The 22,060-nt window shown below is 47.5% G+C and overlaps 1 long non-coding RNA gene across 8 annotated transcripts; it reads left to right on the plus strand.

Annotated features, from left to right (window-relative positions):
* The first annotated feature begins 7,993 nt into the window (after positions 1 to 7,993).
* Positions 7,994 to 14,405, plus strand: LOC144321095 (uncharacterized). 8 transcript variants are annotated; one of them, XR_013386807.1, is made up of 6 exons: positions 7,994 to 8,205; positions 10,039 to 10,112; positions 11,076 to 11,307; positions 11,424 to 13,500; positions 13,868 to 13,931; positions 14,189 to 14,405. It is a non-coding gene; the product is annotated as an uncharacterized LOC144321095 (long non-coding RNA). The 8 variants fall into 8 exon arrangements; XR_013386805.1 differs by having other exon boundaries at positions 11,096 to 11,307; XR_013386808.1 differs by having other exon boundaries at positions 10,044 to 10,112; positions 11,096 to 11,307.
* The last annotated feature ends 7,655 nt before the right edge of the window (positions 14,406 to 22,060 follow it).

Consider the following 22,060-nt stretch of genomic DNA (forward strand, 5'->3'; position numbering starts at 1 on the left):
TAACTAGCTGGTGTATCCTAATACCTTAGTGCAGTGCCCGGATACCTAGTAGGTACTCTGTAAACCTTTGCTGAATTAATAAAAGAATGAATATATACTCAACGACACAAAGCTGTAAAATAAAATATAGCAATTGATAACATTTCATTACTATGTTTCCTAGGAGAGGGACCAGGTGCCAGGGAACCCTGAGATACAAGCTATGCAGGGGCTGGAAAAATTATCTGGAGCTGGAGGGAAAGATAGCTCAGTCTGAGAGCAAGACTAATTTCAGATTTTTCTATTTCTTCTTGAGTCAGTTTTACTAGGATGCGCTTTCCAAGTAATCTGTTTCACCAAGTTGACAAATGTATCAGCATAAAGTTATTCATTATTATCCACTGAAACTTTGTAGCATGTGTAGCAATGCTCCATCTTTCATTCCTGGTATTGGTAAGCTGCGTTGGTTTTTCCCCCCCTATCTTTTCTTTGTCAATCCAACTGGAGATTTATGTTTTATTCATCATTTCAAAGAAACAACTTTCAACCTTGCTGATTTTTGCTGTTGCCTGTTTGCTTTTGGTTTCACTGATTTCTATGCATCTTTATAACGAGCTTTGTTCGAGTTCAGTCTGGTCTTTTAGACTTTAAAACTTTGTTCTTTTTATAACATAGGCCTTTAAAGGTAAACATAAGAAGTGTTTTAGCTGCATCCTACATCTCTCACTATGTTATCTTTTTTTATGATTCAGGTTGTAATATTTTCTAATTCCCTTGGTGTTTCCTCTGTGACTCATGGGTAGATGTGCTGAAGAAAATATAAAAATGTTAAATAGATTTATTTATTTATTTTTTAAAATTTTTTATTGGTGTTCAATTTACTAACATACAGAATAACCCCCAGTGCCCGTCACCCATTCACTCCCACCCCCCGCCCTCCTCCCCTTCCAACACCCCTAGTTCGTTTCCCAGAGTTAGCAGTCTTTACGTTCTGTCTCCCTTTCTGATATTTCCCACACATTTCTTCCCACTTCCCTTATATTCCCTTTCACTATTATTTATATTCCCCAAATGAATGAGAACATATAATGTTTGTCCTTCTCCGACTGGCTTACTTCACTCAGCATAATACCCTCCAGTTCCATCCACGTTGAAGCAAATGGTGGGTATTTGTCATTTCTAATAGTTGAGTAATATTCCAATGTATACATAAACCACATCTTCTTTATCCATTCATCTTTCGTTGGACACCGAGGCTCCTTCCACAGTTTGGCTATCGTGGCCATTGCTGCTATAAACATCAGGGTGCAGGTGTCCCGGCGTTTCACTGCATCTGTATCTTTGGGGTAAATCCCCAGCAGTGCAATTGCTGGGTCGTAGGGCAGGTATATTTTTAACTGTTTGAGGAACCTCCACACAGTTTTCCAGAGTGGCTGCACCAGTTCACATTCCCACCAACAGTGTAAGAGGGTTCCCTTTTCTCCACATCCTCTCCAACATTTGTTGTTTCCTGCCTTGTTAATTTGCCCCATTCTCACTGGTGTGAGGTGGTATCTCATTGTGGTTTTGATTTGTATTTCCCTGATGGCAAGCGATGCAGAGCATTTTCTCATGTGCATGTTGGCCATGTCTATGTCTTCCTCTGTGAGATTTCTGTTCATGTCTTTTGCCCATTTCATGATTGGATTGTTTGTTTCTTTGGTGTTGAGTTTAATAAGTTCTTTATAGATCTTGGAAATTGTATCTGTTTATTTATTTGAGAGAGAGAGAGAGCACTTGAGAGCACATGTACACTCATGAGTAGGAGGTGCAGAGGGAGAGGCTCAAGCCAAATCCTTGCTGAGCAGGGACCCAGATGGGGGGGCTCAATCCCATGACCCTGAGACCATGACCTGAGGAGACCTCAAGAGTGGAACACTTTTTCTTTTTATTTATTTTTTTTAATTTTTTTATTTACTTATGATACACACACAGAGAGAGAGAGGCGCAGAGACACAGGCAGAGGGAGAAGCAGGCTCCATGCACCGGGAGCCCGACGTGGGATTCGATCCCGGGTCTCCAGGATCGCGCCCTGGGCCAAAGGCAGGCGCCAAACTGCTGCGCCACCCAGGGATCCCAAGAGTGGAACACTTAACCAACTGAGCCACTGAGGCACCCTAAGGGAGGTTTTCTCCTAATGGAAAAAAAAGCCCAAGAGGTGAGGGAGGTGAAGTGAACTGATCCTTAGAAAAAATAAATAAATAAATAAATAAATAAAGCACAGAAACATTTTACATTGAAAAAAAAAAATGTTAAATAGAGAAGGATCAGTAATGTTGTTTGGAGCCATACTGTTGCCTGAGGTAAAAGGAAAAATCAGAAATACTGATCCCACCATTATTTAAAATTTTGGTGTTTTGTTCCTCATGGATTTTTTTTTTTGCATTAATTTTGATTTTTAAAAATATATTTTTTGTTATTTTTTAAAAAGGCAATTTGTTGCCTTAAAATATTATCTATTGTGATGACAGAGTTTGTTGGTGAACCTTTACATTTTGCCCCCAAGGTGAGTGAGTGCCTCACTTGCCTTACCCTAATCCTGACCCTGGTTCTATCAGGTATCAATGGAGTGACTGTCAAAATCTCCAACTGTGGGATCCCTGGGTGGTTCAGCAGTTTAGTGCATGCCTTCAGCCCAGGGCAAGATCCTAGAATCCCAGTTGGACTCCCTACATAGAGCCTGCTTCTCCCTCTGCCTGTGTCTTTGCCTCTCTCTCTGTATTTATTATGAATAAATAAAATCTTAAAAAAAAAAAAATCTCCGACTGTGATTGTGAATTTATTTCTCCCTTTAATTCTGTGAATTTTTGCTTCACTCGCTTTGAAGCTTTACTATTCATACATGCATTTTAAGGTTATTATGTTTTTTTTTTAAATTTATTTATTTATTCATGAGAGACACAGAGAGAGAGAGAGGCAGAGACACAGGCAGAGAGAGAAGCAGGCTTCCTGCAGGGAGCCTGACGTGGGACTCGATCTCGGGTCACCAGATCAGGCCCTGGGCCAAAGGCGGCGCTAAACCGCTGAGCCACCCGGCTGCCCTATTATGGGTTTTTTAATGAATTGATCATTTTAACATTATGGAATGTTCCTCTTTTTCTCTGGCAATACATCTGGTCTTGAACTCTACTTTGTCTGATATGAATGTATCCACACTAGCTTTTTTGTGCTTAGTGTTTCCATGTTATGCATTTTTTCCATCATTTGACTTTCACATCTACTTTTTTCATTATGTTGAGAGTTCTCTCTTGCCAACAATGTCAAGCTGGGTCTTGTTTTAATTTTTGATTGTTTACTCTTTGATCCAGTTCGACAACTGCTATCTTTCAACCAGAGTGTTTATTTTATGCATAAAGGAATTACTGATATGGTCGGGTGCAGGTCTTCATTTCCTACTTTTTTTTTGTCTTCCTCCTTCTGTTTCTTTATTTCTCCTTTTGGGTTTCCTTTTGCGATAACAGAATATTTTTAGTGTTCCATTTTAGCATTTGTGTTACTTCTTAGTGGTTACTTTAGGTATATAATGTGCACTCTGAACTTACCACAGCTCACCTTGAATTAGTATTACACCATTTCATGTAAAATGCAAGCATTGCCATGAAGGGCAGAAATCCATTTACCCTTGTCCTGTCCTTTGTGCTTTTCCTGTCATATATTTTACTTCTTCCTAAGTTATAAACTCTACAATGCACTTAAAATGTTTTTGCTTTAAGTGCTTATGTGTCTTTTAAAGAAATTAAGAAAAAAATCGTCATTATATTTACTATAATACTTAACATTCCTGGTACTGCTCTTTCCTTCCACGAGATTCCTATTTCCATCTGCGTCAGTTTCCTTTAGCATGAGAAATTGCTTTTCCTATTCCTTGTGGTGTGGATCCACCAGCAGCAAATTCTCTCGGATCTTGTTTATCCGAGGATGTCTTCATTTCCCTGTATTTCTTTTTTTTTTTTTTTCATTTCCCTGTATTTCTGAAGAAAATGTACTTACTGGCTACAGAATTTTAGGTTGACAGACATTTTCCTTCATACTTGTGAAGCTGTGAATCCATTGTCTTCTTCTGTCATCCTGTTTCTACTGAGAAGGCAGCTGTCACTCCCATTATTGTTGCCCTGTACTTAAATTTTTTTTTTTTTATACTGGACGCTTTTAAGATTTTCTCTTTCATTTTGATTGTGATGTGGATTTCTTTCTATCTTTTCCTGCTTGGGGTTTGTTGACATTTTCAGGACTTGTAGTTTGTCGGAAATTTGAAAAGAAAAAGTATGGCCATGATTTCTCCTTATCTTTTTTTCTGTCCCCATATCACTCTCTTCTTATGAGACTCTGGATGAGCATATGTTAACCTGCTGGCTAGTCCTACTAACAGCTATTTATCCAGTTTGAATAATTTCTATTGTGTTTTCTTCAAGTTCATTGATTGTTTCTTCTGTTATGTCCAATCTGCTTTAAGCCCATTCAATATAGTTTCACAGCTTTCCTGATGTGTAATTGACATATAATAAATTAAACATACTTGAAGTGTAAACTCTGAAGAATTTTGATATATGTAAACAACCCACAAAACCATCATACAATTAAGAAAATGGATTTACTCATTACCCCTCAAAATTTCCTTTGCTTCTTTGAAATCTATTCCCATCTCTCACCCTCCATCCCCAGGTAGCCACTGGCCTGGTTTCTGTCACTACAGATTAGTTTGCCTTTTCTAGAATTTTATCTAATCAAAATTGGACAGTATGTGCTGTTTTTCTTTTCTGTCTGGATTCTTTCTTAATGACATAATTATTTTGCACCTCACACATGGTGTTGCAGGGGTTGACAATGAATTCTTTTTTTTTATTACTGAGTTGTATTCTGTTATATGGATGTACCAGTTTGTTTATCCATTCACCTATTAATGGACATGAGTTATTTTCAGTTTTTGGCTATAAAAAAAATAGCCTGCTGAGAGCATTCATGTATTGGTCTCTGTGTGGAAATAGACTTGCATATCTTGTGCATAAACTCCTTGGACAATGGCTAGATCATACATAAGTGTGTGTTTAGCTTGAAACCACCAAAGTGTGTTCCAAAATGGTTGTATCATTTTATATTTCCACCAACAGTGCAGAGAGTTGCAGTTGCTCCACACCCTTGGCAATACTTGGAATAGTCAGCCTTCTTCAAGGAATGAAGAGCAGCAGAAATGATAAATATGTGGGTAAATATAAATTTTTCTTCTTTTAAAGAATCCCTTTAAAAGGGACTATGGGTTGCCTGGCTGGCTTAGTTAGTAGAGCAAGTGACTCTTGATATCCGAGTCATGAGTTCAAATCCCACATTGGGTAGGGGTCCTACTTAAACAAAAAAAAAAAAGATACATGTTTAAAGGAAAAATACTGACAACATAGTATGCAGCTTATAACACACATAAGCAAAAACACTTGACACATTAGCACACGAAGGCCAGGAGAGAGGAAATGGAAGTTCACTGCTGTAATGTAATAAACTGATGTATATCTCATACAGTATATGAAGCAACATAATATCACATGAAGGAAGCATGCAATAAGTTAGAAACATATGCTATAACCCTAAAGCAACCACTAAAGCAAATATAGAGCTGTAGCTAAGAAACCAACAAAAGAGATAAAATGGAATCATGAAAAATAAAATCCAAAAGAAGGCAGAAAAAGAGGACAAAAGGAACAAAAAACAAATGGGACACTATCAACCAGCATGACACACTTGATATTTGCAGACACTTCACTCACAGATGGCAGAAAATACACTCCTTTCAAATGCACGTGGAATGCACGTCAAGGCAGTCTGCATTCTGGGCTACTGACTAGGTCACCATATGTGCCTTTGGATTCCAGGTATATAAAGTGTGGTCTGTGCCGAGGGAATTAAATTGGAAATACCCAAAAGATATCTGGAAAACCCCACAATATCAGAAACTAAATAGCACACTTCTAACTAACCCAAAGAAGAAATCAAAAGGGAAACCAGAAAATTACTTGAACTGAATGAAAATAAAAACACGACATACCAGCATTTGTAAGATGCAGTTAAAGCTGTGCTTAGTGGAAAATTTATAGTACCAATTGCCACTAGAAAAGAGGAAAGTTCTGAAAGCAATGACCTAGGCTCTCATCTGAAGAAACAACAACAGGGAAGACAAATTAAGACCAAAGTCAGAAGTAAAGAAATAATGAAATAAATTAGAAATCAGTAACCTTGAAAACTGAAGAGGAGAATGATATCAAATGCTTTTTTCTTTGAGAAGAACAATAAAATGATATGTTTTCTATTTTTTTAAGAGTTGGATCTCCTCCCATTTTTGGTGGCTTTTCAGTGCCTTCAAAAAAATTTTTTAAAGATATTATTTACTTATTTGAAAGACAGTGCACACAATTCAGGAGAGGGCAGTGGGTGAGGGAGAAGCAGACTATCCACAGAGCAAGGAGCCTGATGTGGGACTCCCTTCCAGGACCCTGTGATCATGACGTCAGCTGAAGGCAGACACTTACCCAACTGAGCCACCCAGGTGTCCTCTTCAGATGGTTTTTTAAAATGTGTTGTCCCTGGGCACCTGGGTGGCTCAGTTGGTTAAGCAACTGACTTGACTTCTGCTCAGGTCATGATCTCAGGGTGGTGAGATCGAGCCCTGCATCAGGTTCCCTGCTGGGTATGGAGTCTGCTTAAGACTCTCTTTCCCTCTCCCTCTGCCCTTCCCCTCCCAGCTCACACATGTGTGCTCTCTCTTTCTAAAAATAAATAAATTAAATTAAAAATAAATAAAAATGTGTTGTCCAGAGATTTTAACTGTTAGAATCAGAAGGGTTAGTCTGATGAAAAGGAATTCCCATGTAATGTAGCGGGAACTTCATCTCACTGTTTCTCACTATCAGTGCGCCTCCCCGTGGAGCCTTGCCTCCTTCTTATTGCTGTGTCTACCTGTCTGTGAACCAGGAGATCAGACAACTGCACTTGTGAGAATTGTGTAAAAACAAGAGGAGGCAGTGAGTAAGGTCCCTGAGTCTCAGCTCCAGAGCCTCCTTTGCTGACTCCTTGGGAGGCCATGTGACTCCATGAAATGGAGATGAGTCACTGAGTCTGACCTACGTCCCAGGCCTGGCTCTGCCCCTTAGCTGTTGCACGACCTTGGGTGGTCACCTTTCAGGACTGTTTCCTCCCCTGTAAAATGGGGTAGATACGATTCTCCAGTTTGTAGCAGGAATAAGAGGACACAATATAGTATAAGTGTCTTGCACGGGCTCAGCACGTAGTAGGTGCTCAACACAAATGACCTTCCTTCTCTATCCCCTTTCCCTCCTATCTGAAGAGTAGCTGTCGACTTAAGTAGTCATCATATAATTAAGTTAGGATGTTTCTAGGTATCAATATACTCTGAGCCAATTTGCTTTCTCATTTTTTCTTTAATTGTATGTTTTAATGAATTGTAAAGGGATCAAAGATTCTATTCAATATTGCAAACACTTAGCTTTTTGCTTCTAGTTTGTGTTATATACTCAGGATGAGTGTCCAAGAGCATGTCAAACAATAGTGGCAGCGTGGTTTCATTCAGGGGTTGGTCAAGTCCAACCATTTACTCTCAGGAAACTGTGTAAAGGGCTGAGGCACCAGGGTCTAATGTCCTTTATGGGCAGCTTCTAGGCAGATGTGTGGATGACTCACCTTCCTTGGGTGAAGCGTGGCCTCCAGCAGACAGAGCATTGTCCAGCTGCCTCCTGCTGAACAGCTGGTTGACTCAACAAAGGAAACACCAGACCTCCCAGCTTCTGGCCTCACACCTGTCTCCTTCACCACCTGCCCCTGAAAACTTAATTAAATTCAAGCAGGGCTAGGGAGTCCCTGCTCCAGGAGTGTTTTCAGGAATTATCACAGGCCCTGTTCAAAGTGTCTAATGTTCTCAAGGAGACAGGATGAGGGGGTTAAAATTCTGTACATTCTAGAGTCCAGGCTTAGGAACTCTGTTGAGAAAGGAAGAGTTGGCTGGGTGGAGGAGAGTTCAAATCATATGTAGCAGGTGTCTCCAGAGGCTGGCAACTGCCCAGTCATTGTCCAGGCATTCATTCACTTGTTCATTCATCCATTCATGTACATTTATTCTTTTGTTTAACCATTAAACAAGAATTTCTTGAGCACCTACTACGTGCCAGACGTACTGGGGTTGCTAAGGTAAGTGTGATAACCCAGCTTTACCTGCTCAGTACCCACTCCCCATTCTTTTGGTGTCACTACCTTGATTTTGTGTAAGGGACAGTCCCACCCAATGGAGATAGCCTTGATTGGGCTGTCATCTAGGTGGGGCTGTCCTTCTGTAGTCCAAGAATCCCCCCGCCCCAGAATTGGAATATTGAGCAGAGTGGCATGAAGATAAAGGGGGGTTTGTTATTTATAGCACTTGAAAAGACCCTACATCTGTCCCTGATACCTGGATCCCTAGGGATCCTCACTCCTTTCTGAATCCAGTGTTTGCTTTTTATTTGAATTCTTCAAGCTCTCCCAAATTCTCCAGATCAATTGTTTTTGCTTAAGTAAACCTGTGTTCGTTTCTGTTGCTAGCAGCCCCAGAATCCTAACATATTCTCTTCCCTCCAGGATCTCAGTCAAGTGGGACAGACAAATAAAGAAATTATTTGGGTTTAGGATACCCTGGTTGTGATCACACTGGGGGGCCTGGGAGCCCAGAGGAGGGGCCCAGATTAATTTCTTACCCTGGGTTCTCTCTAACCAAAGAGCCTTGAAGGCTACCCGAGGGTGTTCTAGGTGTTCTAGTTTTCCATTGCTGTATGTAACAAACCACCCAGAGCTTTCACCTTAAAATACAGATGCATCAGTATTTCATGAAATTTTTCGTGCTTAGCTCATGGGTTCTTGCTTATGGTCTTCCATGCTGTCTGCATGTCAGAATTTAACTGGGGTTGGAATTATCCGAAGATCTTACTCTGTAAATGTCAAAGATGGCTCACGGAGCATGATGGCATGCTGGTTGTCAGCTGGGAGAGCAACCACAGCTGTCAACAGGAACACCCAAAAATGGGGTCTCATGCAGACTTCTCACAGATGGTGACTGACTTCTGAGAGAGACCATTCTTGGATCAACCCAAGGGGCCCCAGTGGATGCTGCATAGCCTCTTTTTTTTTTAAATTATTTATTCATGAGAGACACAGAGACCGAGAGAGAGAGAGAGGCAGAGACACAAGCAGAGGGAGAAGCAGGCTCCATGCAGGGAGCCCGATATGGGACCCGATCCCAGGTTTCCAGGATCACACCCTGGACTGAAGGCAGCACAACTGCTGAGCCACCAGGGCTGCCCACTGCACAGCCTCTTAAGACCTAGCTCTAGAGGTCCCGGACGATCAGCAATGCCACTTTCTCTTGGTCAAGCAAGTCACCAAACCAGCCCAGACACGAAGAGAGGAATTAGACTCCCTTGCCTGATGGGAGGGTGGAAAAGTCATACTACAGAAGACCACGTGGGAGGAGAGAATCTATTGTGGCCATCTTTGGAAAATAAGATCTGTAGCACCAGGCAATCCCCCTAGAACATTCCTTGGGCTGCTAACATGCCCCAAATAGGTGGCAGGTGCTTGGTGTTTGATCCTGAGTCTCTCCCAGATGTCAGATATGGCTCTTTGGAAATACCAGTCTTCAGTGTCTCTGGGCATCATCATGAAGCTCTGTAACACTCTCAGACCAAACCGCTAAGTTTTCCTCCACTCTCTTCTATACACTCCTCTCCCAATATTGCTGTAAGGGAGGTTAAATTAAATCAATTAAATTTCTTTATTCCAGTCACTTGCTGTGAGATTTGCACTCAGGTCTGCAGGCTTCCATGCCTGAGTGGGCTTCCTTAGGAGATGCTTTATCGTTGCCATGGGAATGGGAAGGCCTGGGGGTTAGGGAGGATCCGGGCTTAGGGTAGGTGCTCCACAGAGGCTTGTTGAATGAAAGAAAGATGAATGCATTAATGCATTAATTAATGAACAACCTGGCATTCTCTTTAGCACAGTTTGTGGACCTTTGAAAACTCAATTGCACCTCTTACTGTTCTCATATTACTGACTTTCCTGGAGTCCAGGTAGGTGGAATTCAGGTCTGCTTCAAATTCAGGTTGCCAGGAGCAGCAGCAGGACTCCCCTTTCTGCTGCTGTAGCACCTGGTACCTCCCTCCCTCCCCCCCATCACTTCCTCCATCTTCCTTCCTCCACCCAACAGATTGAGGCTCTCCTTCCCCCCAGCTTGCCCTAAGAATGTGGGTGCAGCCGCCATTTCTCGAATATTCCATCATTTCTGTTTACATGGCTATGACAACTTGAGACAGACCGCAGTCTTACTCTTGGCATAACCCCCAGGGCCCCGAACTGTGTCTGACCCGTAGGACAGTGGCCAATAAATGTTTATTGGATGAATAAACAAATGCACGAGTGTTCCAAGTGAATGGTTTTGGAAAGCACACAAGTGTTGCTCCAGTTCAGTGACAAATGAACATTTGGCTTCATCTGGGGGTTCGTTCCACTTTGGGGTCTCGGGTCATTTCAGTTCAGGGTTCCGTTGCGGAATGTGAGGTTTTGTCCCTGCAGGGCTGGGTCGCCCATCCGAGTTCTGAGGATGGATGACTTTCTCAGGGGCCCCGGGACAACCCCGCAGCGCTGCTGAGGCCCTGCTGGAGGCACTGTGTGCCCTGCGCACACCGTGACCTTGATCGAGGCCCCTCGCCGGGGCGGTGGCGCTGGTCCCAGACAATGCACAATGTGCTGCTCGGTCACAAGCGCTCCATTGACGGGCCCAGGGCGAAGAGTCATGAGGACTCTTTGTTCAGGGGCTCATGTGGGGGCTGCTTGGCCGCCCACACAAATATGCAAAGCCTTCCTACCCTGCCTGTGGAGAAGGCCCACCCGGTCACCCTGGAACTAGAACTGGAATCGCAGAGGAGAAGGAGGGCTGGGGAGAGGGGGACAGACCCCGAGCTCGGCCACCACCGCTGGGGAGGGACCACATCCCTGGGATCCCCTTCCATGCAGCCACCCTGCACACAGACTAGGTCTTGAAATTTGTTCCCAGGCAGTAAACTGAGGCTTGGAGAAGTCGGAGCGCTAGACCGAAGCCCCAGGAAGGCGCCGATCCTGAGGACTGCAAAGCCCCAAAACAACTGGAGCGCAACACTGTTGACCCTGAGAGCAATGATAACGGAGATCGTGGAAGGACGCTTCTGCTTGCTTTGGAAAACAAGGTTGCATGTGTTTCTCATGGGAGCTTTGCCGGAGGCAGGCCAGGTAATGGCAAGAATGTGGGCTTGGATCCCCACAGTCCCAGGCTCCCAGCCCTGCTGTTTCCTATGGCTGCGTGACCCTGGGCAGATTGTCTAACCTCTCTGCTTGGTTTACAATAGTACCCATCTCCCAGGCTTGTGAGGATCGAGTGAGATAACCTGTGTTCAGCCCATCCAGAGCCAGGCTCGTGGGCGCCTGGTCATGGTTTTGTCCTCGCTGTTGCCAGGTCGCATGTGGTGACTCACACTGAGACCCTCAGGTCTGTAATACAGGTGGGCCTCAGCAGAGCCAGGTCAGCATCTCCCCCTCTGGGCCTCACTGTCCCCATCGGTGAAACGTTTGGGGGCAGACAAGTTGGACTAGAGTGGGCTTCTCACCCTCTACCATGACTGACATTTGGGGCCACATACTTCCTTGCTGTGGGGGGCTGATGTGTGTGCATGTAGGACGCCCAGCCACATCACTGGTCTCCACATACTAGATGCCACTAGCACACCCCGCCACACCTGCCAGTTGTGACAACCAAATCTATGTCCAGACGGTGCCAGATGTCCCTGGAGCAGAAGGATGAGGTTATATTCTTCGCCCATCCGAGCAGGTGAGCAGAGTGAGCACCTCCCGTGTGCTCGGTGCTCTGCTGGGTACTGCAGGTGGCATGACCCTGCCCCCGAGGACCTCATCTTCAGATCGGAAACCGTCAGTAAGCAATCACACAAGAAACCAATTCTGCAAACATTCACCGGTGCCTATCCCATGCCACAACCTAGAGGATCCTGGGGTCCAAGGGGAGGCGTCACCCCCTCCATAGAGCCATCCGATTCTCCTGCTAGGTTAATGCCGTCCTCTGTGCTTCCAGACATGTCTCCCCCAGGCTCCCAACAACGCTTGCAGATGATTTTTACAGATGGGGGGTTGGGGGCTCAGTCAGGGACGGGGAGGGACTCACCCAAGTCCTGGGGTGTAGAGAAGCCCAGCTCCCATGCTCACTGACTGGGCGGCCTCTGAGCTTTGCCTCTCATACCTGTACGAGGGAGACAATTACACCTGACCCACGGTGTTCCTGTGAAGTGTTAGCGAGGTGACACAGCGTGCCTGGCATGTAGTAGGTGCTCAGCAAACAGCAGCCATAACGATTGTGGCTGTCATCCCTCAGGATGCAGACGTAGTTGTCGCAGGGGGCTTGCCAGGTAGGCTGGCCTGGGCAGCCTGCAGACACCAGCTCCCTGAGTCTGCTGCGGAGCTGGAGCTGGAGCTGGAGCTGGAGCTGGAGAAGGCCTCCTCTCCCTTCCACTCTCCCCGGGGGCACCTGGGGCAGGCCCCGGTCCACCCCCCCCCCCCCCCCGCCCCCCAAGAATGGCTGGTGTTTGAACTCTGTGGAGGCAACAGTGCCCCCTACTGGACAGTCTGCAGAGCTGGGAGAGGGGCCCAGTCGCCTTGACAAGGCTGGGGCCCCTGCAGGAGGGGCCCGGGGACCTGGCTGGCTTGCCAGATCCTTCCGGCCAAGGAGCCGCTCACAAAGATCGTCCTGAGCTGGCCCCTTTCCCAGGTGAATCCTTTTGTGCGAGCCGGAGGAGCCACATCCTGCCAAGGACTGCCTTTCTCAGTTCAACCAAGTTCATTCTTCCGTTTCTCTGACTTAACTCTAGCATCTCTCCTCTCGGGGGACACAAAAGTAGAGGGAACTCTGGACAAAATAGCTGAGTTTTCATCTGAAATGCTCCCACTGACTTCCTGGCTCGAGGAGGGTAAGAGGTGGCTCCACGTAGCAGACGGAGCAACGGAGGGCTGACCTCCCGGAGGTGCCGGGGCCCTCGGGAGAGGCCCATGCATGTGAGTAGCCGTTTCTGCCAGGAAGCTTTTCCATCACAGAAAGGGGTAGTGTTCACCTTTCTCTTGCAGCCGGTATTTAATAAGGTTGCCATGGAGTGGACGTGAGCCTGGGCGCCCAGGACTCAGAGAAGCCTCAAGAAAGGCAAATATCCACTCAGATGGAATTTCCACTGGAAGTGATAAGCTTCTCCAGTCCCCTGATGGTTTCCAAAGAAGGTGAGGGTGTAGGGGGGCTCCTTGTCCACTCTCTGATGTCAGGATGGCCAGTCGGGAAGGAGCCGTGACTCCTTACGTGCTGTCGGATGCAACAAGCAAATGCGACCCTCGCTCTGGGAGCCGGACTTTATCACCCAAGCACGGCGGAAGGTACTTAGATGGCCCGAGGAGTGACCTGTGTGCTCTCTAGCTGTCCAGTTTCGAGGGGCTGATCCATCAGACCCCAGCTTCTGTCTGCAACCAGGCGGGGGGCGCTAAGTTGAAAGGAGCGGGGGAGGCAGGTGAGAGACCTGGTGGTCTCAAACGCCCTCATCCCAGGTCTGCAGTGACTGGGACCCTGGCAGGGACATCTGATTGTTCCCTTGCTTTCTTGACACTTGCCCTGCACCTGTGTATAAATGGAGAGAAGGGCCATGTGCTTGAGCCCGAGTACAGAGCAGAGGGCGAAGAGATGGCCCCTCTCCTGGCATGGTGACCACTCCGTGTTCACACTGATTTCCTCTTCCCCTAACCTCAGGAGAGAGTCTGCATCATCGGTTTTGGGGAAGCTTCAAGAGATGGAGAGTGTTTATTTGCTAAAGGTGCCTCTCCGCTCTCTTCCTGATGACAGGATGGGCTGTGGGCATAGCCAGCTGATGGCCCCCATGAGGTCCTGTCACTCTCGGGGTTTGGGGACGTTTGGCCAGCCAGGCTCCAGGCCCTGGAACCAATGCTGTCGTCCTCTGTCTCCACTTGGGGCACTCGGGGCAGGGGGCGTGGGCTTCCTTCCCAGCAGTGAGGATCCAGCTCTGCTCTCACCCGCACACGAACTTTGACCTTTGCAATCCTACTCTTGCAGAATTTTTGAGACAGTTGAAGAGGACAATGGGTGTCAAGGTCCCGGCACTGCGGCTGCTCAATAAATGGCTGTTCTTTCCTTCTCTCTCTCTTCTGCCCTCAGGTCCATTAGCTTTCAGTTTGCCTCCAGTGACATAAATAATAAATGACCTTTCCCCTTCCAAGGCTTATCAGTCTTTAGACAGCCTGTTTTTAAATAAATAAATATTACTTGCAGATTTCTCATCCTTTCTCTTAAAAGGTTTTAAAAAAAACCCTTCAGTAATATTAGAATTTCCCAAGGGGACTAAAAATCACATTCATTGCATCAAAAGGGGTAGTCTCAAACGAGGGGGGGTCATTTGCCCCCCTCCCCAGGAGACATTTATTGTTGCCACCACTGGGGGATGGACGCTATGCCGTCCGGTGGGTCAAGGCCAGGGCTGCTGCTGAGCATCCTACAATGCACAGGGCAGCCTTCCAACAACACAGAATCTGGCCTCAAATGCCATTAGTGTCAAGGTTGAGGGACCCAGGTCTAAATCAGCAGCCACATGGAATGAGAGCTTCTCCATTGGAGGTGATGGCCATGACCAAGCCACCAATGCTCTGGATCGCCCTGCTCCTAGGAGGATCTCTAAGAGAGAAGTCTGCATCCGCCAAGTCCAGAAACAGAATTCCTGAGCAAGTAAAGTCCTCTGCGTCCCTCCCTGAGCATTTCCAGACTCTGGGTGTTGCAGGAACAGTTGGCCTCAGTGGTCGGAGGCCAGCCACAGACTACTGCTTCTCTGCTCTTGTGCTGTGTGCCACCGGGCAGGCCGCTTAGCATCGCTGAGACCTAAGTAGGTCCACGTACGTCAGTGGTTCCCCAAGAGTGAGGTGATTTTTTTTTTTTTTTTTTTTTTTTAGGATTTTACATATGTGTTCATGAGAGACACAGAGAGAGGCAGAGACACAGGCAGAGAGAGAAGCAGGCTCCATGCAGGAAGCCCAGTGTGGGACTCGATCCCAGGACCCCGGGATCACACCCTGAGCCAAAGGCAGACGCTCAACCACTGAGCCACCAGGTGCCCCTAGAGGCGATTTTGATGGCACAGGGACCGTTGCTTTAACAGCAGACCATGACATGAAGTCATCTTTCCCTTTTCCATTTGCTTCCAAATGTCTGGCTAAGTCAAGGACAGAACCTCTGCTTGGTGCTGCTCTGCCTCTAACGCCTCTTTGACTTTCACTGATCTCCCTCCTTAAGCCAGAGCAGCCAGACCCCAGGTTCAGAGCCATGGACCCATGACCTCCTGTCTGGCTGGAATTTGGCACCCTGGGCTTACGGTCCTCAGGTTTTGTTGTGGCTACAGTCTTTTACAGCAGGCACTGCTGGTTTCCCATTTTTGGTGGTGAAGTAAAGCTTCCTTTGAAAATGAAGTTTAGAAAAATAAACAAGTGGACTTAAAGATAAGTATTCAGTAAATAGCAGCATGCGTGGTACATGGAAGTGGTGGGTTTGTGACGAGTGTTTCGAGAATGCCTGGGGTTTGCATCCCACTTTTATAGCTTCTTATTTTATTTTATTTTATTTTATTTTATTTTATTTTATTTTATTTTATTTTATTTATTTTGTTCTATTAAGTAGGCTCTATGCCCAACATGGGGCTTGAATTCACTACTCCAAGATCAAGAATTATGTGCTCCACTGACTAAGCCAGCCAGGCGTCCCAAGAACGGCAGGGGTTTGGAGCTCAGTTGTTCAGCTTCTTCATATGGAAAGGAAATAACAGTCCATCCTCCTGGGCAATTGGGTTGGGGTAACAATCGAGCAGCATGGGGTAGGGGAAAGCACTTGTTCCTGGTCCACTATGCACCTGCAAGGTGCTGCTGTCCATGCGACCTTCTGCAAAGTCAGTCCCCCGTCTCAGGTTTAGGGTTGCATGTGCCTGCTTATGCTGTTTTGCTTACACCATCATCCTGGCCTGGGAGTCAGGGCGCCTGTGTTTCAGCCCTAACTCGGGGGGAGGGGTCAGTCCCAAGCGGGAGCAGATGTAGTATCCATATGCCAATTGGCTGATCCTAAGATCATAGTGGGTAGAGGGTAGAGCATGAAAATAGGGGTGCATGCCCTGCCTGTGAGCAAATTCAAACATCTAAAAGATATTGTGAGCTGCTAGCCAGTCAGTAAGACTTGACCAACAGGTGGCTGGTTTGAGACCCCTCAACTAGAGCATTTGTAGGGCCAGTTGGGGTAGACACCCAGCACCAGGTGAAGCCTCACCCTTCTGCACGCCCATCCTTCATACCCATACTCAGGAATAGGCTAAGAAGGACTCAGGAAATGTTTACTCCATTGAGCAGGGATGTAGTGGTAATGCCACTGAATGCATTATCTGAGGATCCTCTTAGGGATTGGGAGTCTGTAAGCTAAGATCATTTCAAAGAGAAAAAGTCTTTGTAGAAAAAGTCTTTGTATTAGATGATCAGTTCCTCTGGAGTCCAGGAGGTGCAAATTACTTTTTTCATTGTCCTCAAACAGATAACTGTGATAAGCCTTGAATGAAGGAGATAGGAGAAAAAAAAAAAAAAAAAAAAAGCATGTATTTAAGCCATAGAGAACCCAGGGGCAGTCAGTGTTCCTGCTGGGAGGGGACATCTGGGCTGAGATGGTGGGGGAGCCCAGATTCACGTCTCCCCACATGGCACCGGCTCACTCAGGGCCTCCGCCCTCTGGATGGGATAGCAGGAAATACAAATGCACCATTTCCATGTGTTATTTCTCTCTGCAAGTCCCTGTAGATGAATTTGCAAGTTAAATGCATTAGGTTACAGCCGCATCGTATGAGGCAAGCAACCTACGTCTTATGAAGAGTGATCAACCACCTGTTAGGAGAACTTTTAAGGACTGCCATACTAATAACATAATAATAAAAAAACAATAATATAAATATATGCAAATCCTATAATAAGCATATACAAATAATATAAATTTAAAAAATCATAATATTTTTTGCCTCATTACCAAAAATCCTCTTCTATAATTTCAAATGCCTTGTTTTATAAATTTGGATACTCATGCACACATAGAGTTACCAGATAAAATACAGGACACTCACTTGTATTTGCATTTCAGATAAACTGTCTAATTTTTGTCTAAGCATACCACAGGCAATATTTAGGAACACTTCCATCGAAAGAGTAATACTAAATACTAAAATTCAAAGGTGGGGCATGAGGGTGGCTCAACCAGTCAAGTGTCTGCCTTTGGCCCAGGTCATGATCTCAGGGTCCTGGGATCGAGCCCCACATTGGGCTCCCTGCTCAGCGAGGAGTCTGCTTCTCCCTCTACTGCTCCCCTTGTTTGTGTGCTCGCTCGCTCTCTCAAATAAATAAAATCTTTTAAGAAAATAAAAAAATAATAAAATTCTAATGTAACTGGGCATCCTATTTATCTGCTAAACCTGTTATCCCTGTCGACACACATATACGTTTGTGCGTGTGCCTGCACACACACAAGGACCCAGGTACAGGTACACAAATACGTGTGTGGGTACACAGAAGACGGGTGTGCAGTGCCTGTGGCTCCAGATGTGCATGTGCGTATGTGCACGTGCACAGACACGCGGAGACCCCCCTGCAGGCGTAGGCGCCCTCCCATGTCGCTGGGCGCAGCTGGGTCCCCGCCGCGCTTCTGGCGCTGCCTCCTGAGGCCGGCTGCCCCCGTGGCTCTCCAAGACCTGCCCCAGCGGGGCGGTCTGTGCACTGTTGAGCGGTCCCCAAGCCTTTGAGGGCCCTGCGCTGGTCAGGGGTCCCCAGGCCTTTGAGGACCCTGCGTTGGCCAGGGATCCCTGGGCCTTTGAGGGCCCTGTGCTAATCAGGGGTCCCCAGGCCTTTGAGGACTGTATGCTGGTCGGGGGTCCCAGGTTTTTGAGGGCCCCACACTGGCCGGGGGTCCCCAGGCCTTTGAGGGCCCCACGCTGGTCGGGGGTCCCCGGGCCTTTGAGGGCCCCGCGCTGGTCGGGGGTCCCCAGGCCTTTGAGGGCCCTGCGCTGGTCGGGGGTCCCCAGGCCTTTGAGGGCCCCGTGCTGGTTGGGGGTCCCCAGGCCTTTGAGGGCCCCGTGCTGGTCGGGGGTCCCCAGGCCTTTGAGGGCCCCGTGCTGGTCGGGGGTCCCCAGGCCTTTGAGGGCCCCGCGCTGGTCAGGGTCCCCGGGCCTTGGAGGGCCCCGCGCTGGTCGGGCCGGGGCCAGGGCCGGTGGCTCCCCGCGCAGCCCGCCCTGCCCGTCCCCTGTCCCCCGACCCCCACGGCGGCTGCGGCACCTTCCGGCCTGCGGCCCGGCTGGGGGCTTTCTGGGAGCAGCCTCTTCCCAGGGGCTCCCCAGCGGCTCGTAGCCTGGTTTACGGCCCGGGCCGCGCCGGGGGCCTGCAGCCTGGATGTTGGGAGGTTTTTCTTGGCGTCTCCGTCGAGATGGGGGCCGTGGGGGTCCTTCAGGCCTTCCGGAGCCGCTTTATTGGAGCCGCCGTCCAGACGCGCTGGGGAGCAGCGGCTTCCAGGGGAATCTGGTTTCTCCGCCGGGCCCGCACCCCGTTCCCTCCGTGTTTGGCTTGGCAGCGCCTGGCCTGGCCTGTTCAGATCCTCACCTCGTGCTGGGCTTTGTGGCCGGGGTGTGGGTGAGGTGGCGCGGGGCGGCCGTCCCCCCACGGCCGCAGGACACAAACGGAGCTTTGTGTCTGGGTGGCAGGTGGAAGGCCGAGAGCCCCGGCCCTTGCAGGGCGGAGGGGAAATGCTCTGGCGTTGGAAGACATTAAAACACAAATAAAAACCATTCCACGTCCCCTGCACCTCGGGAGCCCAAGCCGGCTTGTGAGAGAGGATTGAATGGCCGGGTCTCAGGGACTGCCAGCTCCTATGGGACCCGGAGTAGGAAAAAGGCGGAGGGGATCCATATATTCTGCAAGGAGATTTAAATTAAAAAGAAAACTCCAGGGGGAGTTCAGTTCCCTCTTAGCTCAAAAGGAGCAACAGATGGCAGGAGAGTGGTTGGCGGCTGAGCCAGGAAGGAAGTGAGGTGGGAGCATGGGCCTCTCCCAGAGGGTTCCGTGTACCATGTGGCCCTTCTTCCAGCTTGGTGGCCCCCACACCGAATGAACAACCAGCCTACTTAACATAAAAGATTCGAGGTTGGTATTATGGACTGGATCGTGTTTCCCCAAACTCCGATGTTGAAGTCTTGCGCCTCCTGGACCCCAGAATGTGATTGTTCGTAGACGGGTCTTCAGAAAGGTCATTAAGGCAGAATGAGGCCATATGGGCATGACCCTGACTCAATCTGACTGGTGTCCTTATAAGAAGAGTAGACTGGGACACAAACACACACCCAGAAGAGGCCTGGCAAGGACGCTGGGAGGGGCCAGCTGTCTACCAGCCACGGAGAGGAGAACTCAGAAGAAACCAGTCCCACCCTCACCTTGACCTTGGATTCCTCCAGACTGTGATGAAATGGATCTTTGTTATTTAAGCCTCCACTCTGCGAGCTTTGTTACGGCAGCCCCAGCAGCAAAGGCAGTTAGCACCAGGAAGGAAGTTATCGGCAGAACTTTTAATTGAATTTTTTAAAGTAGGCTCCCTGCCTGCCCACCGTGGAGCCCGATGCGGGGCTTGAACTCACGACACTGAGCATAAAGCAAAGGAAAGGTGAGAGCTACCCAGTGAGTTACTGTTGTGAGCAATGGGCATGCAATCCTGGGACCTGCTGAGACACTGCAGCGCTGCTTATAACTGTCCCTCCAAGGGCCACCCATTCCTCATTCATCGAGGGTTACCCTGGGCATTGACTCCAGGGCTACTCTAGGTGCTGGAGATGGATGGTGGCCAGGCCAGAGACATAGAAGATGGTCTGGTAGCGTGTGGGGAGGAATGTCTTCCAGCGTGGCCTGAGGGATTGGGGTGGGGGCACCAATGGCCTCTGCTTATCGGTTGCATGACAATCTCTCACTGCCCTGGCCTCCCTTCCTGCAGATCAGGACAAAGTCATAGAACCTCTAGTCTCCTTGCTCCTCACTAAGACCCATTTCCACTGCCTTGCACACCCACCTTCACCTCTGACCTTGGTTCCACACTTGACCCTTGGATCTGCTGACAGATTGTCTCTCCAGCCCTCACCCTGTGCTCTCCCCCTGGGACAGGAGTCGTCTGCACACTGAGGACCTTCATCCTTCTAGACCCTCTTTCCCCAATCCCCTCAGAGTCCCTGTGTGAGTCCTGTTGTCTCCCTCGAGGCTGTGAAGTTGTCTGAGGACCAGCCCCGTCTTAAGGGAAAGCTTTTCCCTCCCTCCTTCCTGAATTTCTTGACTAATCACTGTGCGGTGGATGCCGAGGGCCTGCTTTGTGCCTAATGACACACCAGGGGATACTAAAATGAGAAACTTGGGGTCTCTGCCCCTGAGCTGTTCAGTCTCATGGCAAGAGCTGGCCCTGCCTCACTTCCTTTGCAGATACTGGCCATCCCAGGCAAAGCCACTCCGCCTTCTGAAAGTCGAGATCTGTCCTGTCATCAGTCACAGGTGTGGGGAGGAGCCCTGAGTGAATGTTCTGGCTTTGCTTCCTTCAGACAGTTCTGTGAGGCGTTTTGGATGCCTCTCTGAGGGTCCCATGCTTTTGGGCCTCCATAGGTGTGATGGATGTGTAGCACGATCCCCTGAACTCCATTCATAGGGATGAATATGCGACTATTTTTTTACTTTCTTATTTTTAATCAACTTTACTGATCTATCCTTTACATACAACAAAGTGTATAGTTGGACAAATTGTGACATTATGTACCCCAGTGATCACCATCCCAGTCAAGAGAGAGACTATTTCCATCATCCTAGAAAGTTCCCTTATGCTCTGTCCTAGCCAGATATCCACACCCACCTCAGCCTGGCAACTTCCAATCAAATTCAGTCACTATGGAATAGTTTGCTTATATTGCAGCGTCATGTGTATGGAGGCATCTAGAATGTTCTGTTCCAAGAGTGGGTTCTTTCCTTTCTTTACCGAATCCTATTCTTTAGTATAAGTCTTTATGCAGTCCTATGGTTTCATTCTCTTGGTTAAGGACCTAGGGGTAGGATTGTTGAGACTATGGCAGGTTTACACTTAACTGTGTAAGGAATTGCCAAACTGTCTTTCAAAAGTGTACTCTTGGTGATCTACTAGAATTCCAGGCACTCCCTCTATTTCCAGCACTTGGTATTTTCAGAATTTTTTATTGTAGCTGTTCGAGTGGATGTATAGTGGTATCTCCTCTGTACCATACATTCATATCTTCTTTTGAGAGGTATCTGTTCGAGCCTTTTGCCTATTTTAAGAATCAAGTTGTTTGTTTCCTTATCATTGAGTTGTAGGTGTTCTCTATGTGTACTGAATACAAGTCCTTTCTCAGGTTGATGCATTGCAAATATTTTCTCTCAGTCTGTGCTTTGACTCTGCAGTTTCTTTCTTTCTTTTTTTTTTTTAAGATTTTATTTTTGTATTCATGAGAGACACACAAAGAGAGAGGCAGACACACAGGCAGAGGGAGAAGCAGGCTCCATGCAGGGAGCCCAATGTGGGACTCGATCCCGGGTCTCCAGGATCAGGCCCTGGGCTGAAGGCGGCGCTAAACTGCTGAGCCACCCAGGCTGCCCAACATATACTTCTCTTTGGTGCACATTAGTGGTTTGTTGTTTTTTTCCCCTTCATATTAAAAAATGTTGAGAACTATTTAGAGATCCCACCCAATGCTCTTACCCATATTTTTTTCTGGGGGTGTGGGAGACTGCTAGTGTTTGTTTGTTGTTGTTGTTGTTTTTTAAAGATTTTACTTATTTATTCATGAGAGACCTAGAGAGAGAGAGACAGAGACATAGGCAGAGGGAGAAGCAGGCT

This window comes from Canis aureus, chromosome 9 (assembly GCF_053574225.1).
Source record: "Canis aureus isolate CA01 chromosome 9, VMU_Caureus_v.1.0, whole genome shotgun sequence".
NCBI lineage: Eukaryota > Metazoa > Chordata > Mammalia > Carnivora > Canidae > Canis > Canis aureus.